This window comes from Rhodnius prolixus, unplaced genomic scaffold (genome assembly GCF_049639745.1).
Source record: "Rhodnius prolixus isolate KJV_2025 unplaced genomic scaffold, Rpr scaffold_6, whole genome shotgun sequence".
Lineage (NCBI taxonomy): Eukaryota > Metazoa > Arthropoda > Insecta > Hemiptera > Reduviidae > Rhodnius > Rhodnius prolixus.
In genome coordinates, this window is record NW_027411634.1 from 41,068,015 (window position 1) to 41,087,342 (window position 19,328).

The window sequence follows — 19,328 nt, forward strand, 5'->3', positions numbered from 1 at the left end:
TCTCAAAAAAAAAAAAGAAAAAGAAAATTGAACAACCCATTGAGTAATAAGAAACTTCCGGTTGAGGAATTGGCTTCAAACTTGGTATTTTTACTTGACAAAACACCAAAATTATATACCAAAATGCCACATTTTAGGAGGAAGGAAGTGTAATAATCAAATCTCCCGGAAGTGCCAAGCAATGTCCTGGAATATAGCTAATATTTTTTATACTGAGCAGGAAATACTATGGGAATCAGTTTTTAAATAATATGGATAATTCTGGCTAAGTATAGAAGTATAATTTATGTTTTATACTCAATCGAGCGTACTTTTTTTATACTTTAAAACAACTCCACATTTATTTAAATATTAAACAAGTATCTCTATTATTAAAACAAAACATATTGTCTCCATTTTTTGTTTGGTGCGGTCTTTAAATAAAAAATAAAAATACATAAAAGAAATAAAGAAATGGCGTAATAAAGCAAAACTAATTTTGTTTCCACGGCCGACAAAACAATAATTAAGTTAATACCATTCTTTCATGAAACATAACAACAGCTGATAGCCATCTTTACGATCGGACAGCCAGCTGTAATAATTTAGAAATAAAAACTTTTGTTTTATATTATTTTGTTAATATTGAGAAGCTAATTTATCAGGATGTTTTCATCCTTGCTGAAATTATTGTTCAAATTACTCACTAGTGAAAGTAAAGTAAAAAGTAAAGTAATTGCCTATTTTTTTTTTAGGCCCTCTTTACGTCCGAACTACCAAATTAGGTGTCATGAATGGAGGCGATTAGCAAACATACTTTACTATTTTCTCATATTAACCATTAAATAAAATCCAAGGCCTAGACTAGTACCACAATACATCTTAGCTTTGCGGGTCTAGCCTATAACCGCCTAACATACTTTACTATAAATTTCTCATATTAACCATTAAATAAAATCCAAGGCCTAGACTAGTACCGCAATACATCTTAGCTTTGCGGGTCTAGCCTCTAACCGCCTAACATACTTTACTATTATAAATTTCTCATATTAACCATTAAATAAAATCCAAGGCCTAGCCTAGTACCGCAATACATCTTAGCTTTGCGGGTCTAGCCTATAACCGCCTAACATACTTTACTATAAATTTCTCAAATTAACTAATAAATAGAATCCAAAGCCTAAACTCCAGGAATCGAACCCACTAACCATCAATACATCTTAGCTTTGCGGGTCTAGCCTCTTAACCGCCTAACATACTTTACTATAAATTTCTCATATTAACCATTAAATAAAATCCAAAGCCTAAACTCCAGGAATCGAACCCACTAACCATCAATACATCTTAGCTTTGCGGGTCTAGCCTATAACCGCCTAACATACTTTACTATAAATTTCTCAAATTAACTAATAAATAGAATCCAAGGCCTAGACTAGTACCGCAATACATCTTAGCTTTGCGGGTCTAGCTTCTTAACCGCCTAACATCCTTTACTGTAAATTTCTCTTATTAACCATTAAATAAAATCCAAAGCCTAAACTCCAGGAATCGAACCCACTAACCATCAATACATCTTAGCTTTGCGGGTCTAGCCTATAACCGCCTAACATACTTTACTATAAACTCAAATTAACTAATAAATAGAATCCAAGGCCTAGACTAGTACCGCAATACATCTTAGCTTTGCGGGTCTAGCCAACAACCGCCTAACATACTTTACTGTAAATTTCTCATATTAACCATTAAATAAAATCCAAAGCCTAAACTCCAGGAATCGAACCCACTAAACCAACATTACATCTTAGCTTTGCGGGTCTAGCCTCTAACCGCCTAACATACTTTACTATAAATTTCTCAAATCAACTAATAAATAGATCCCAAGGCCTAGACTAGTACCGCAATACATCTTTGCTTTGCGGGTCTAGTCTCTTAACTTGCTCGGCTACTGTGGCGCCTAGTTTTTCTTACACTGCGAATAATAAATTACAAAAAAAAAAAAAAAAAAACTGTCTCAATTTAGTAGGCTAAAGTGCTATTTCAGTAGAATGTACGACCGTAATTCTTGTATATTATTAAGGAAGATTAAATACATTAATTCAAAGATCCCTTATTCCTGCTAGAGTCACTTCATCAAAACTGATAGGACCAGTGGTATAAGAGTTGATCGTCAAAATGTGCAGGAAAAAGCGTCACGTTGAAAAAACCCTGAAATCTTGAAAACATTTTTCCTTTCCCCAATTTTCTTTTAAACAAAGACCATATCCTCGTTTACAAATGTAATGTAAAAAATATATGTTTGAAAGGATGATAATACAATTTTAGAAATTTAATGAGAACGAATAAATTTCTTCTTCCATGGACCAAACAACTAAAACCCAAATGGGCAGATAATAATAAAAGAAGTTAAAAGATAATTTATAATGAAACAATCGTAATGTAAAATAGATGGTTTTTTTCGTTCTACTTCTTCTTAAACCAGTGATCTGGAGCGAGACGAAGAGAACGGTCATTTCCTGTGGGACATCCGGCATTCAGAACAGGAATACTGAGAAGGACATTATTCAGGGAGTTGAGTAGGCGGAAGGGTATAAAAAAAATAAGGGGAAAAAAATTCAGCGAAGTACCAGAGTACCATAATGCTGTTCTCATTTCCAATTATATTAGTCGTATTACGGCCTCCGTCCGCGGCTGGAACCTCCAGCATTCCTCCAGCAATTCCCTCATTATTAGTCCTCTTAGTTTTCCACTTTTTTTTTTTGCTCCCGACAACCTCTGCTTCTCCTTTAAATATATATAATACCGAGAAAAACAACCAGCAGATAGGAAAATGAGGAAAAGATAATTTGTTTTGTCATGTAAGTCAATTAGCCGGCTCGTTCTATACTCTATCTCAATTTTCTCAACTTATATTTTTATTATTATTAACAAAATATAATTCAGAAAAATTATATTTTCAACGTTCATTTTTTTATAACATCGCGGTTTACATTTATTTTTAGGAGCGTCTACTATTCGTGCCAGTTTGGGGCATTGTAGGTATTCCTTCACCAACGCTGTGAGCAATCTAATACCTCGTGGCTGAGGAGGCTTTGTATAAGAGAGGCTAAGCTGGGATACCTGTTTGCCCAATCCAGGTATTCGCGACGTCTTTAAGTTGCCAAAATGTTTAACTTTCATGTCCCCCCCCCCAAAAAAAATACCTCTTCCTTAACACACCTCAAGACTTTTGGTCTGGATGGACAGTTACAAAAGGCAATGTACTAATCATTCAACAAGCTTTTGCTGGATAAGGGCATTTCTTCTTGGGGTCCCATCTTTAATTATCCGCATATCTTGGACCTCTTCAGATGGATATCCTGCAAAGGATAGGTCCAGCCTCTGTGCTGATTATGTTACATGAAAGAGGGACCGCAGTTACTTGGACTCTAGTGGAGATAATACAGGAAAAGGAGTGGTCAGATCCTGGGAGAATTCCTCCTGTGATCTGATCTGATCTGATCTCTTTTGGTGTAATCTACAGAGGTTATAAAGTTGAAATTAGAAGAGATTATAAATTTCAAGATGCTAAATTTTGACTAAATATCTAGTGTAGATTTTTACTAATGAACTAAGTACTCGGACTAGATTTATAACAATCGATTTTCTTTGTTACATCTGCAACTGAAGAGAGAAGCAAAGACAGATGTAGAAATCATTTATAGGGTAAGATTAGGTTGGTATGCCTGTGTTGGTAACTAAGGGAGTATAAAGGAAGTATGTTATTCTTACTCAGCTGAGCTAATCCCATTAGAGAGAGAGAGAGAGCGACCGGAAGCTGTGCGAGAGGAAAGAAGAAGCTTGACGGAGTGTAAAAACTGCTAACAGGTGTTAGATCCAGGGGACCTCCTACCCATCGCTGCTTCTCGAAACTTCCGACTAGTTCCTCATCCTCAGGGGGGCGGAAACAGTTTCTCTCCCCCCCTAGCCTTGCCTCTTCTTCTTCTACAGGATGTAAGGAGTCATGTGGAGTTCAAATTGGTAGAACTAGTGGAGGACGCCTAATCCTCAGGTAAGATGGTGTTAGTACCTTGGACTTCAACTCACATCACGTACCTCTTACATGTTTTCTGCTCCTATTCTAAAGCTACCTCCTGCTCCTCCTTCTCCTCACACACACTCCTTGCCACTCTCCAGGCGTACCACTATCAGTAATTCTCTCATTCACTGCCATTTCTCCACTTACTTCCCAGATCTCATTATTTCTCTTGGAGGACTGTTTTCATTTAGTACTCTAGGGCGCTCCTTCTACCAAAGATGACTTCCTGTTACTCATTCTTTCTCACTAAGTTTTCTCCTTAACTCGCTAACCAGTCCAACTTCCTGTGTCATCGTCTGCCTGCAGTTTTGTCTCCTGAATGCATACACAACAGACTCGAAAATTGGTTAAGATATTTCTGAATATATTACTGGTTTTGTCCATCCCTCTACTTAACTCGTTTCAACTCCAGGATTCTGCAAAGATTATCATCGTCTAGGAATTCAAGCCAACCAATCATATTCACATGATAGGAAATCAACTTTAGATTGGTAACGTTTCTTTCACAAAAATATATTTTTTTGGACTCTCAAGGGATGGCGTCAACAGAAAGTCTTCTGAGTATGAGTTTCGACACCAAGAAGTATTAGAAAGCAGGACGAGAGCCACGCCCCACGGCACCGCAGCCACAAGAGGCTTATTGTGCCTTCCCCTTTTTGGATCTACTAGTTGAAACCTCCCCCTATTAAGAAGGTTGAGGGCTTTCCCTACCAGTTCCTTCTTCGCTACAATCTCCTTTGGCCTCAAAGTTCCAAAGATATCGTAGCGGAGCCGTTCAGCAGGTGAGAGGCCGTTTCCTCCTCTTTCTGGAACTTATTTAGAATATGAATATATTGGTTTCGTGGCCGTAAATTGTTAAACTTAAGATTCAAGATTGGCGAGCAATCGGTCAAATAAAACAACTCCGTCTCTTTGCCAACGTTTCGACAAATATATTGTCCTCTTCAGGGCCTGGATATTACAAATACAAAACAATTTACAGAGTCAGTAACATAGAAAAATCAGTAATACAAAAATAAACAGTAAAATACAATAAATTCTTTATAATTATTGAAAAACTTACGTGGCTCTGCGGGTTGGTTGAGTTACAGAAACTAAGAGCCAGAAATGGAGAAGCAGGTATATACGTATATATACAGATATAGCGGGACTTACACGGGAATTTTGGTAATTACAATTGGACAGCTACAATAGACTAATTACAAGAAAAGAGTAAATACAATAAATATTGGGGAATTTCTTTAAGCAACAAAAACCGTTAAACACAAAACACAGGAGAAACCAAATAACCCTTATGCACTAAATAACAAATAACCAAAAGATTTGAAGTAAATTTAACAGACCCAGCAATAATTATGTACAAAATTTGGATATCTATTTATTTTTTAATGATAAAATTGTAGCAGTTGGCCAAATTCGACGTGTCTGTCCTAAAGTTAACTGTGTTGTTCTGTTTTACTATGTGGCACATTTCAGTATAAGCGAAATTTTCTTGAATTATTAAAACATTTATTGTATTTTACTGTTTATTTTTGTATTACTGATTTTTACTGGTTTTTCTATGTTACTGACTCTGTAAATTGTTTTGTATTTGTAATATCCAGGCCCTGAAGAGGACAATATACTTGTCGAAACGTTGGCAAAGAGACGAGTTGTTTTATTTGACCGATTTCTCGCAAATCTTCCATCCTAAGCTTATTTAGAATAATTTCCACAATCGGCCAACATACTTAAGGAACAACTTCCACCAAGTACTTAACCAAGCTTCACTGAAGGATCCTTCAGGTACTTTTAGGTCTAAAGAACTTGAAGCGCTGCGGCATAGAAACCCAAAAAACTCGCTTAAGCAGAGATACAGAATACAGATACAGATGATTGACGGTCAAGTTACAGCCCTCTCCAAGATCCTGTACCATCCTAAACCAAGTTTATAGCATTTTGCGATCTACAGGAAGTTATTGTAGCTTATTAAAGTTATAACTCAATACCAAAAACTTGTCCAAAAATTCCTTTTACAACTTACTGTAGCAAAATTCTTTACAAATGTTAGAGAAAAAAAGTTATTACGTATTAACTCCAAGAGATCGACTGGTTCCTGTGTACTTATTTCATGACAAGCATTTCCTTTCTCTTTACGGCGGGGAGGGGTGGGAGGAACTAAGCAGTGCAGCCAACCCTGTGTGATTAATCAAAAAAAATTTCTCAGCTGTAATTAAGTCTCAACTCATTTATTTATGCAAATAGATTGTTTTTTTTTTTTTAATATATAAATAAGCACGCGATAAAACTTTCAATTTAAGTTGGAAATACTCAAAAGTTAAGTAAACTGTAGAGTACTAATCATATTTCTTGGTGACTTATTCATCAAGGAAGAATAATTATTGCCCATTTCAGTCATATTATTCATTAATTTATTTTGGGCCAGCTTTCGACCTGGAGATCTTGGGTCTTTTTCAAGACTGTGAACCAGCTTTATCAGAAAATGGTAAAATCTGAGTTATCCTTGACTCCAGATCAGATCATCCCATATTGGAATGTTCCAGGAAGAACTGTGGAGAGTCTCAGCGGTTATGGATAACCAAGGAGCCCCAAAATATCACTTCTGGACATTTTAATAAGGATTCACCCAAATTATTGAAGGCTATTCGCCGAAGCTGACTGCTGAATTAATCCGTCAAGGCCCGCGTGGGGCTATAAGGATGATTGTAGGCCTATTAACTGGGCCACTGCAAGCTCAGAAAACACATGCATCGCATGGGCACCTGGCAGATGGCTAGCCTTTGTAGGTTCTGTCAGGAAGAGGAGGAGGAAACGGGCACTGCACGTGTTGTGTCAGTGTGAGGGGCTCGCTCGTATGGTTAAAGATGTTTTACTTCTCTGGGGAAGGAAAAACCAAGGACTGTGAGCTTTACCCAAGAGCCGCTCTCCAGCATTAAGAGTCTTGATTAAAAGGACAGGTCTGGAGGGTGAGCTTTAGAATGAGGGGAGCCACAATAGATCCAAAGGGGACCCAGTGGCGTAGGCCTTGATGCCGCCCTAGTTTAATCTATCTATCACCCAAATTAAAGGAATTCTAGAAAATGCTAAATAGGGTAAATTTCAATATCTGATAACTGTCCATGGAAACCTGGTGAAAGTACAGAAAGAACAGGAAGTAAGGAGTAACCATTTCGCCACACCTCTTAAGCTGCACAGTTATTTCTGAGGACGCTATTTCCTCAAATTAATGGTTCCAGGCTATCAAGGCAGGAATTTACCCATTTCACGCACTCTCCCCTGGTGACACGCCGAACTAAGGAGTTAGAATTTTGCCTTACAGAATGTCAGTCCTCCTCCACCAACCTTGGTGACTCTTCCAGGCTTTGAAGGAAAATCCCTGGATAGCGATCAATGGATAAACCTCTTCCTGGTACAATTCATTCCTCTTTCCAAAGCGTTCCAAAAAGGATATATCCTGTATCAGCCTTCTAGGCAACATCCAGAAGAGGAGGATAGCTGATTGGAGTAACCACCATTTCCACGTAATAACTCTATGTACATATTATAGGGTTTGATTTCACCTAATAAAATTTTCCGAACGAAATTAAACAAAACGATATCCGGAAACAATGGTAATGATAAAAAAAAAAAAAAAATCCAAGCGGAACCACATATTCTCTACAGTTTGTCCAGTTTTTCATTTTCCTTGAGTTGAGACTACTACAAAAGGAAATAATTGGGAAAGCCAACAATGTAGCTGAGCTTTAAATTGGTAATATGCGGAAAATCATAATGAACTGATTTTTCAAATAATATCAATTGTTTTATTGGAAAAAAAACAAAGTTATTTCCGTTCAACTTTTGTTGGACTTTTTAATGATGAAGTGTTCATTAATGACGTCACATTGTATCGTAAATAATAACAATAAATTAATTAATGAGTCAAAATTAAATAAATAAAATGAGATAAAAGTATACCACAGGTAGAGGGGGGAAATATCAGCTATTGCCGAGCGATTATACGTTTTGATATTTTCAACTTTTAGACCCAGAAAGAATTTCCTCTCTCTCTGTCGCCATGGAAACGCAAAACTAATTCTATTATTAAAGAGAATACATCAAAAGAATGCCGGTCTTATTTACCCAGAGCACCAATAATGCAATCAACTGATCGATTTTTCTATCATGTTCAGGAAGCGAAAAAACATGAAAATATAATGTTCATAATCTCACGACATTCTTTTACTACTCGGGGGGAGAGCTGATTTATCGGCGAAACAAAATCGGTCAAAAAAAAAAATATCGATTTACTTAAAGTGGGGGGGCACTTCCGGTTAAGGGATTTTGTTCGCTAAGTTTCAGAAAGGTTACCCCCCCCCCAATTTTAGAGTCAAATCTAAAAAGTCAACTTCCTGCCATTTTCTTCACACGCTCACAGACCTCTTTCTAAAAACCCATTTTTTTAGATTCAAGTATATCTCTAAACTGTCATTTCCGGTGAAAAGTAAAGAAAATAAAAACGAAAGGAAAAAAAATCAAAAAAGGTAAAAATAGTCAAAAGATTACATTTTTTTTTTTACAAATAATAACTAGAAAAGAATAAATATTAAGAAAAATTATGTAAATAACGCCGATCTCATAAGTAGTCGAGTATCACAATGATTCTGAACTCTTTTTTTTTTGGGGGGGGGGCAGAAATGAGCTATAGAATCACCTCGTTTCCTGTAGCCAATTTCAATCTAGTACACACCATATATTAGCTGCAGTTTACATTAAACAGACAGTAGAGTGTAGCCAAAACATGGGGCCCACTACAAACATGTTCATACACGTTTAGCTAGCACATGAACATGTTTTAACATGTTCAAACATGCTTACAAAATAATATGTACATATATTTCGATTGTGCACTGAATAATTCGATGACTGGCCCATTAATTCGAACAGTATTGCATTGAGATTGGGTTTGTGTGTAATATTGTTTTTGGGAATTAAACCAGTGATTCGGGCCTAGAAGAGAGACGTCATCAATGTGACAGGAAGAGAATAATTGGGGGCTGGTTGTTTACCGAACAGCTGAATCAGTGCGCCCATGTTTATATAAAGAGCTTTTACCCACATCTAAATGCTAGTAAACTTTAATAATATGGGATATTTAAATTCTATGGGATGCCAATAAATAGAAAATAAATTATAGATCATAATAGTAAACCATTTAATAATTTAAAGGACACCAACATCTTCTCATTTCATCGAGACCTGATTGCACTACCGGACTCTGGACTATGTTCTATCGTTACAAACAATTCCGTCCATCATCGGACAGTGAACTGTAAGAAGCTCCCTATAGGTTAGAGAAAAATTTAAGAGCCAGCAGCTGGGAATCCAGTAAGCTAACTCCCAATTTTTTTTTGATAAAGTATCGTACACACTTTAGAAAACTCTAAATGCAATAACAATGGTTTTTTTTTGGGGGGGGGGAAGAGGCTTGATCTGAATGCATTCTTATGTGCAATGAAGTGATCACCATCTTTCATACTTTACGAGGGTCGTTTGAAAAGTCCGTGCAAAAATAAAAACTACTTAATTTTTTGGGGTAAACCTTTTTTATTTTTCAACATAGTCTCCTTTTAGGCTTATACACTTCGTCCAACGCTGCTCTAGTTTGTTGATCCCTTCCGAATAATAGGATTTGTCCAAGTCCGAAAAATAGCCATTCGTTTCTGCAATCACCTCCTCGTTTGAATAAAATCTTTTTCCCGCCAGCCATTTCTTCATATTGGGGAACAAATTGTAGTCCGAAGGAGCCAAGTCTGGAGAATAGGGGGGGATGTGAAACGAGTTGGAACCCTATTTCCATTAATTTTGCGACCACAACTGCTGAGGTGTGAGCTGGTGCGTTGTCGTGATGGAAAAGGACTTTTTTGTGGGCCAATCGTGGGCGTTTTTCTTGCAGCTCGGTTTTCAAACGGTCCAATAACGATGAATAATATGCACCTGTAATAGTTTTACCCTTTTCCAGATAGTCGATGAGGATTATTCCTTGCGAATCCCAAAAGACAGTCGCCATAATCTTTCCGGCCGAAGGAACGGTCTTCGCCTTTTTTGCCGCAGATTCCCCCTTGGTAACCCATTGTTTAGATTGTTCTTTGGTCTCAGGAGTGTAGTGATGTATCCATGTTTCATCCACAGTGACGAAACGACGCTTAAAGTCCTGCGGATTCTTCTGGAACAGCTGCAAACCGTCCTCGCAACACATCACACGATTTCGTTTTTGGTCAAGCATGAGCAATCGCGGCACCCATCTTGCGGATAGCTTTGTCATGTCCAAATGTTGATGCAAAATATTATGTACCCGTTCATTCGAGATGCCCACAGCACTAGCAATCTCACGCACCTTCACTCTTCTGTCATCCATCACCATATCATGGATTTTATCAATGATTTCTGGAGTAGTAACCTCAACAGGGCGTCCAGAACGTTCAGCGTCACTTGTGCCCATATGGCCACTCCGAAAATTTTGAAACCACTTATAAACTATTCTAATCGAAGGTGCAGAGTCACCATAATGTTTATCAAGTTTCTCTTTAGTCTCCTCAGGCGTTTTGCCTTTCATAAAGTAGTGTTTAATCAACACACGAAATTCTTTTTCGTCCATTTTTTTGAAAATCACTCGACTTGCTCGATTCAAACGAATGCCAAACACAAAGAAATAGACCGATCTGGCTGAAACTTGGTGTGTGCTCTTCCAAGAGATGCTACTAACTAAACATAACCTCGATACGCGCCAGTGGTGCTATCTCTCTGACTTTGCACGGACTTTTCAAACGACCCTCGTATATTCCACCTTGGAGGGGCGAATGGTGGTTGAGTGGTCATGAGCGTGACTTTGTAAGTCTCCAGTTCAAATTCTGCGTATGGTTACTTTTTATTTGTTAGAAAAAAAACTGTGTATAGTCAAGTATTTGCTTCCTGTTCTCGACATCATTAATTGGTAGTTGGAAGTTAAGCACCGCCTACAAAAAATAAGGCGATTACTTTACTTTTTTTTCACCTTGGATGTACCAAGATATCAAGGTATCCACTACAAAATTGCAATTATTTCCTGTCTATTTATCGTAATTGATAAATTAATAAATTTTTAGGTATCTTGAGGTTCGGAAAAATTGATTTTTTTTTTTTTTAGAAAATTGTGTATGTGGAAAATCTCAGGAAAATTAAATTTTCATATTTTGGACTCTGACCCCCTCCCCACCAGTTAGCCTGACAGCGATGGAAATGCCACCACCGGAAGCGCCATCTTTATAAATTAATATTTTTCCCCCCCACTTTTTGTTGAAGTTTTTCTCGACAATGGCTCCACAATTTTCCTTAGGCAACTCTTGTGAGAGTGGGGGGAAGCTGTTTTTTTTTTTTTTTATTTTTTTTAAAGTTTTCCATTTTCAGTTCAATGTCCAGGAAGGTGTTTTTCAAGCGAGTTTTAAAAGGAAATTCAAATCGGAAGAAGTGAATTTGCTGATTGGATTGTTCACTATTTTGTAGATTATCTATTCCAGCGGTTCCCAACCTGGGGTACGCGAAAGATTGTTTAGGGGTACGCAAAAAAAAAGTTATTATGGCGGAAGATATAAAAATTATACAAATATATTATTAATGAGAAAAAAATTATATAATAAATGATTCCTACAACTTAATTACAAAATTATTATAATAAAACTGAATAACATATAAATTGACAAGAATTAAGAACTCATTCGATACTGCAGTATTTATTCGATACCAGTATAATATCGAATGATTCCGATACGGATATACAGATTGTTTTGCTGTTAATTTAAAGTTACAATACGTAAGAAGGCGCAGATAGAGAGAGTTACACTAAGGGCTAAACAGGCCCTTTGTGGAATAACTAGAACCTGTGGGAAGACATGGGGTCTTAGCCCAAAGATGACCCACTGGCTCTATACACGTACAGTCATACCTATCATCACCTACGGTTCAGTGGTGTGGTGGAGGAAGACTGAACAACAGACGGCAATTAAGGCTCTAGCAAGGGTGCAGAGACTGGCCTGTCTGATGATCACAGGGGCCTTTAGTAGTACCCCTACTGCAGCGCTGGAGGTACTGCTGGGGCTGGCTCCGCTTCAATATGTTATTCAGGCGGAGGCAAGGGCCAGTGCGTACAGAATGGCGAGCAATGGTCAATGGAGGCGTATTAGCTCCTGCATCGGCCATATGAGTATTTCAGATAAGGTCGACCCTGGACCGGTTATTGACATGGCAGGGGACAGTATCTGTCCTAAATACAGTTTCGAGACTCCTTTTCAGGTTTGTATCAAACCGAGGACTGAATGGAAGGTGAACTGGACGGACCAGTACCGGAAGGGAGGCATTTGGTTTACCGATGGCTCCAAGATGGACTGTGGGACTGGGTCTGGAGTGTATGGGGTTAAACCCGAGGTACTCATAGAGAGATCTCTTGGGAGATACGCCACTGTCTTCCAGGCCGAGGTTTTTGCTATTAAAATATGTGCTGAGGAAAACCTGCGGATGGAACCTAGAAATAGGGAGATTCGTATCTTTTCGGACAGCCAGGCTGCACTGAAGGCTCTTGTATCCTTCAGAATGACCTCTTCCCTGGTTTGGGAATGCAGGAAGGCCCTAGATCTACTGGCGCGGCACAACAAAGTTCGGTTGGAATGGGTGCCGGGCCATGTGGGTATTAAAGGGAATGAAAAAGCTGATTATCTGGCCAGGAATGGAGCTAACACTCCTTTCATCGGTCCAGAGCCTGTCCTGGGGATCACCAGGGGTTCGGTTCGTGCGGCTCTCAGAGATTGGATCTGGAGGGAGCATGAAAAGAACTGGGTGATGTGTCCTGGGGTTAAACACAGCAAGACCTTGATGCCTTGGCTGTGTAAGCAAAGATCCAAAGAGACCCTGTGTTTGGGTAGAAATCAGATTACTCTGATTACAGGCCTATTCACGGGGCACGGTAGGTTTAAAAAGCATCTGTGCAGGGTGGGGCTTATCAGCTCGGAGCCGCTGTGCAGATTATGTCAGGAAGAGGAGGAAACGGCCTCTCACCTGTTGTTCGATTGCGTTGCAATCGAACGTTTGCGCTATGAAACCTTTGGAACGTTGAGGCCGAAGGAGATAGTAGCGCAAAAAGAACTAGTAGGGAAGGTCCTCAACCTCTTTAGGAGGGGAGGGTTCGCTTACTAGAACTAAGAAGGGGCTGGCACAATAAGTCTTTTGTGGCTGCAGTGCCATGGGGCATAGGTCCCGTCCCGTCTACCATCTTAATCTTAATCTTAATCTTACAATACGTAAAATCAAGAATACGATTATTTATTTTGTTTATTTATTTATTTATATTAGTATAATTATATATATATTTATTATACAATTAGGGGTACACACTAAGGAAACAATCAGGTAAAGGGGTACACTAATGGAAAAAGATTGGGAACCGCTGCTCTAGGAAATTATTCCATTAAAATGAACATGTATTGCCCGACAGGATGTGCAAAGTCTAAGTTACCGCCCCCCCCCCCAAATAAATTACGTACACTGCGATAAGCGGAAGTCATGTGAGTGATGACACTAGATATTTTTTTTTTTTTTCTGTCATCAAGAGAAATGAATAAAGGCGAATTAGTATTCATTTAAATCTGTTGAGTGGGTTATGAATAAATATCAATGAGGCGGCGGGGGCTTATAGTGATGTAGTGAATGGGGGCGGCCAGAGTGGGGCGCCGCGCCCCCCCACGCTGAAGGGTCCCTCCCCCCCCAACTAAACAGGCTTGGACTTGTTTCACATGAATTAATGCTATATAAAAATAGTTCGAAAGGGGGGGGGTCCAGAAAGCGAGAGAAGCCCAATGTTTTTAGAACGTGCAATGATGGTGGTGGTGGGGGTAGAGAATAAGTGGTGGGGATAACGGTTTTTAGTAGTGGTGGGGGGGTGGCCAGATATGTGTGTGACATCTGTTAGTGCCGAGGCTCACGTAGGCAATTTTCCTAGTCCTTGTAACATCGGCTGAATGTGGATAGTAGTTGCGCTTTCTGCCGCCAGGGCGAGCGGGCTATATTTCTCTCTGGTTTCTCGCTGAATGTGCGTCAGTCCCGTGTGTGTGTGTGTGTGTGCTAGAGAAATTGCAGTTTACTTCTCTCCCTCTCTTTTCTCGATTTCTATTTCGTCTAGCCTTTGGGCTGGACTTCCTTTCTTTTATGGAGTATATCTCATCTCTTTGCCTTCTTTTTTTTTGGAGTGGGGTCCATCTTTCTCTTCTACGATTCTCTTTGGAAAAAGAGAAAGCAAGGAGAGAGAGAGCTGGTCAGTTCTCTTAAATCCCATAATAGCGAACAATAACAGAATGTCACTCACGATCCTCCTCCTCTGTCTCTCTTGGTGCACACACTTCTTTCTCTTCAGCCACCAACCATCATCCTCCATATAAAAACTGGGACAGTACCACAGGCGATGACCTAAACCAATTCTTATAATACGTTCATAGCTTTTGTAGTGTTTGTAGGGTTTCAGGAAGGGGAAGCGGAAGGAAATTCTTGCGTCCCTTTTCACCCCTCTCCTTGCAAAAACATATTTTTTTATAACCTTGTATTGTGCACTAGTACGCTGTACAACAAGGAAGCAATGCTATTCGCCTGCCTCTCGGTGGTATAAAAAAAGAGATACAAAAATTTGTAACAATGGGTGCATGTTTTATTATTATTAGTTATTATATAAAAATGTTACACTTCCGCTCATGTTACGTGGTCTTTTTTTTCCAGGAAGCGGAGACGCGGATTTTAGAGGTTTCCTCTAGAAGTGGGGAGGAATATCAACTTCACCGGAAATATACGTTTTGGGCGTCCCCACTTGTTTGTTTTTTATTTTGTCGTTCGTCAGTTCGTATCCACCCTTAGTGGCTTTGTGAGTGGGAAGGATCCCCAGTTCGAATCCTGCCTATGGCTACTTTTTATTTGTTAGCAAAAATTGTTTTAAGTAAAGTATGAGCTTCTGTTAACGACACCTAATTGGTAGCTGGACGCTAAGCCCCGCCTGAAAAAAATAGGCGCGATTACTTCACTTTTACTTTTCGTATACACCGTAACTTAATAACGAAAAAACACAAAAATTTGATTAGCTTAGATGCCACCAGAAAGTTTTGGCCAAAATCCGCTAACCGGAAGTTCCCCTTTAAAAGATCGATTTTTCATTATTTCCAAATTTTCTCGGAAGTAAAATTGTGACTAGTAAAAAAAATTAAAGTAAAGTAATTGTCTATATTTTTTCAGGCGAGCTGTACGTCCAACTACCATATAGGCTGCCGTGTACGGAGGCGACTATCAAACATATTTTACTATAAATTTCTCGTATTAACCATTAAATAAAATGCAAGGGCTAGACTAGTACCGCAATACATCTTAGCTTTGCGGGTCTAGCCTATAACCGCCTAACATACTTTACTATAGATTTCTCATATTAACCATTAAATAAAATCCAAGACCTAGACTAGTACCGCAATACATCTTAGCTTTGCGGGTCTAGCCTATAGCCGCCTAACATACTTTACTATAGATTTCTCATATTAACCATTAAATAAAATCCAAGACCTAGACTAGTACCGCAATACATCTTAGCTTTGCGGGTCTAGCCTATAGCCGCCTAACATACTTTACTGTAAATTTCTCATATTAACCATTAAATAAAATACAAGACCTAGACCGGGAATCGAACCCACTAACCCACAATACATCTTAGCATTGCGGATTTAGTCTATAACCGCTCGGCTACCGTGGCGCTCTAAGTCTGTCTATTTTCGAGTAAAGTTTGTATTGCTACTACCATTTCTAATAACATTAAGGAATAGAAATTTTGAATGAAATTACCTGAGAGTTTAACACTATTGTGACAGGTAAACATTAGCTCATTTTGCCCTTACTTAAGTATATGTAGGAGGTTATAGTTTTGATGTTTAGCAAAACACTATTAGTAATTGTGTAGCGAAATGTTAATGAAAATGTTAGTGCACCTAATAAACATAGGGTTGGAGTAGAAGTAGGTTTTGGCGAAACTAATTTGTACTTATGGTAATAAATAGGCTATAGGGTGAAATACAATTATAACCTAACTTGCACAGGTAGAGTTGTAAGTAGATTGGGCGGGCAACACAGACAGCGCTAATGTCACTTCGGCTCCATGTTTTAATTGTTGATAACATTGTATTCATAATAATAGCGTGTATCAACTTGCCACTTAACCAATAAGAAAACTCACTCTGTCATAACCTTAGTCATGTTACCTCTTTATCTTTCTATTTAGGCTATGTATTCATTTTTTGTAGTACGAAACTTGTTTTCACTGAATATTTTAAATTAAAAAACATTTATAGACTCACACGACTTCCTGTTTTTGTGATTCACGATTTTGTCTTAAAACTACGGATTTTTGGCTACATTAGGTTGACTACAAAAAAACGTAGTTTGAAAGGGGATTGTGACATCCCAAAACAGCTCGTTGCGAGCCAAAAAATAATACAAAGGATCATACTATTTCCAAGATAATTTTGGAAAAGTGAAAAAACAACTAAGTTTTTATTTGAATTATTTGGAGTAATATTTGGAGCATAAAGGAAATTAAAAATTCAAAAATAAACTTAAAATGTCCAGTTTTGAGGGAGCCCATTTTGACCCCTGGAGGATTCTTGACTAATACTCAACACAATCGCTAGCTAAATAGCGACTGTTTAATAAACAAGACGATACATACGGCGTTTCGTCTATACTAACCAGCCAGACATCAGACTGAAACTTGTCCAGTTCATTTCAAACTAGGTCAGCTGGTTAGACCTACTCTCTGCATTGTACCCCTACTAACAATTCCATTCTCTGGTCCGAGTATATTGCTACTTGCACCACTCACCAGTCTATTGATTTCTGATTAATGTCAACGGGGGGCGTAGCTCAGATGGTAGAGCGCTCGCTTAGCATGCGAGAGGTACCGGGATCGATGCCCGGCGCCTCCAAATTTTGATTTTTTTTTTTTTTACTTTTTTTTTATAATTAGAATGTATTGTATAAAATATAAATGGTGAGGATTAATGCTATTTCCTTGAAGGTTGTGTTACCGAATGGCACTTAGTCTACTATCGCACCCTAAGAAGTATATTATAACCTTATAACGGTGTAAACAATGAATGAAAAATGTCTTACTTTCTATTACTGTATCTGGGTAAGCCGTTTTACCACCAGGGGTGCTGCAGGTACTAACCCGGCGCTAGTGGGGTGAGGGGGCACAATAGATTTTATTAAAGGTCAAAGTGCAGAATAATCACATCTCTTCAATTGTATAATGCAGTTAGAACCCTAAATTCTACTGAAGCTGCACTTTAGAGGTAAACAAAAAGGAGCTATAAATCACCTTTCTGACCGCGGTGGCCCTTAACCAGTTAAGCGTGGAATTTAGTTTAAAAAAAAAAAAAAAACCTGCACAGTGTGCGGAATTAAAATCAGACAATGACGTGTATATGACGTCGAACGCAGGGCAAAACAACCAAAACGTTTACAACGTCATAATAGTCACTGCAAGCGACTTTTTCTGCAATTTAAGATTACAGAGCATTCTTGCTCTTTCAAAATCTTGCACTGCTTCACGTATGCATTGCTCTGGAGAACTATGGACACCGCAAGAGCTTTTACAAGGAAGAAAAGAGCTTTTTGAATTCTGTGCAAAATGAAATCATGCTCGTATTGAGAGGTCTGAATCTCTATCTAAACGGTAAAAACGGGCATTGCACAAGGGTTGAGAGCTTCTATTTGTGTGCGTAATTCCCCAATCTCTAATGCGGAGACCAAACATGTACCAACCACTTATCATTTGGCTGGCTCCCCCCTCCGTATAAAATACTTGGCAGTTCTATTGGTAAGATAAAGGAAACATCCCACCAAATAATATTCTTATTGTATTTTTTTAAAATTTCAAGTTTTTATAGTTAATGGCAATTTTATATTGTTCACAACGAGTATACACGTCGAGCGCATCGCAATAGAGATTTGGTTTGACGTGTATACACACGTCACAAAACGTATAAACACGCTTAACTGGTTAAATCAAATTGAAACTTTGCAGTTACATCGAATTTTCGGACTTCCTTTGTTTTGACCGAATGAATGAATGAATGAATGAATGAATGAATGATGCTTTATTATTAAAAAAGAAATTACATACAAATAATATAACTAACATCTATATGACATGGTCCATAGACCGTCTGTCAGAGTCTACACAAAATATTTAAATACAAATTCCAGGTAAATTTAAACCAGATGATATCAATATAATGTTATTAGGTACATACATTTATTTTGTTTTTATTTAGTAATTGAACTCTGCTACCAGCATGTTTCTGTACATTAATGCGTATTTTGTGTACAATGCCAAATTCCACCAATTACCTCCATTTAACGTAACAAAGAATTCTTCTTGTGATAATGATCTTTTTTTGAAAAATCGGATTCTGTAGTTATTAAAAATGGGACATTCGGCAATAAAATAAAATGTATTTTCGATTTTATTTAAATTACACATTGAGCATTTATAATTTGTTCCAGTAAGCCATGGCTTGTAATTTAGATTCAACATTTCTCCGCGTATTTTAAAAATCAATATTTTACATTCTAAACTTAAATTTTCTATCATGTAGGAAACATTAAACTGCAGAGAATTAAATTGCTCATGATACTGGGCATGTTTTGCTAAGAACAGAAATTCCTCTCTCTCATTACTTATAACTGCAGACAATAAATTATTTGTTTGAAGTTTCCATGTGTTACCTGGGTAGTTATCCAACACTACATCAAACCTCTCTGCCAACCGCAACCAACTTTGAAACCAACAAATTTTATTTTTTACCACTTCCATCGCAGTTATATACGTCAGTCGATCCTGCGAGTGAGTAAGTAAAACATTCAACACACAGGAAAAATGAAGCTTCAAGGAAAAACTGAAGAGTGTACTTCTTCCCGTTTCCAAATGCAGGAAGTATGTTGGACAATTTCTAGGGAGATTAAATAATCTTTTTATAAAAAATCTTTGTACCTTTTCCGCATCTTCAAATAATTCATACCCCCATATCTGACAACCATAACAGATAACGGAACGCATTACTGCATCAAAAACTTTATATTTGGCGGATAAGCTAATGAAATTATTTTTAATAAAATTATACCAAATACTGCCGACACAGCGTCTCCCCGCAGCTAACTTCTCCTTTAAATGCAGTTTAAAATT

At 38.0% G+C, this 19,328-nt stretch overlaps 1 protein-coding gene and 1 non-coding gene across 3 annotated transcripts in view; one reads left to right on the forward strand and one right to left on the reverse strand.

Annotated features, from left to right (window-relative positions):
- Scgdelta (sarcoglycan delta) overlaps positions 1 to 19,328 on the reverse strand; it is a 302,399-nt gene that overhangs the window by 160,684 nt on the left and 122,387 nt on the right. The window lies entirely within an intron of this gene.
- Positions 16,992 to 17,064, forward strand: TRNAA-AGC (transfer RNA alanine (anticodon AGC)). The gene has a single exon. It is a non-coding gene; the product is annotated as a tRNA-Ala (tRNA).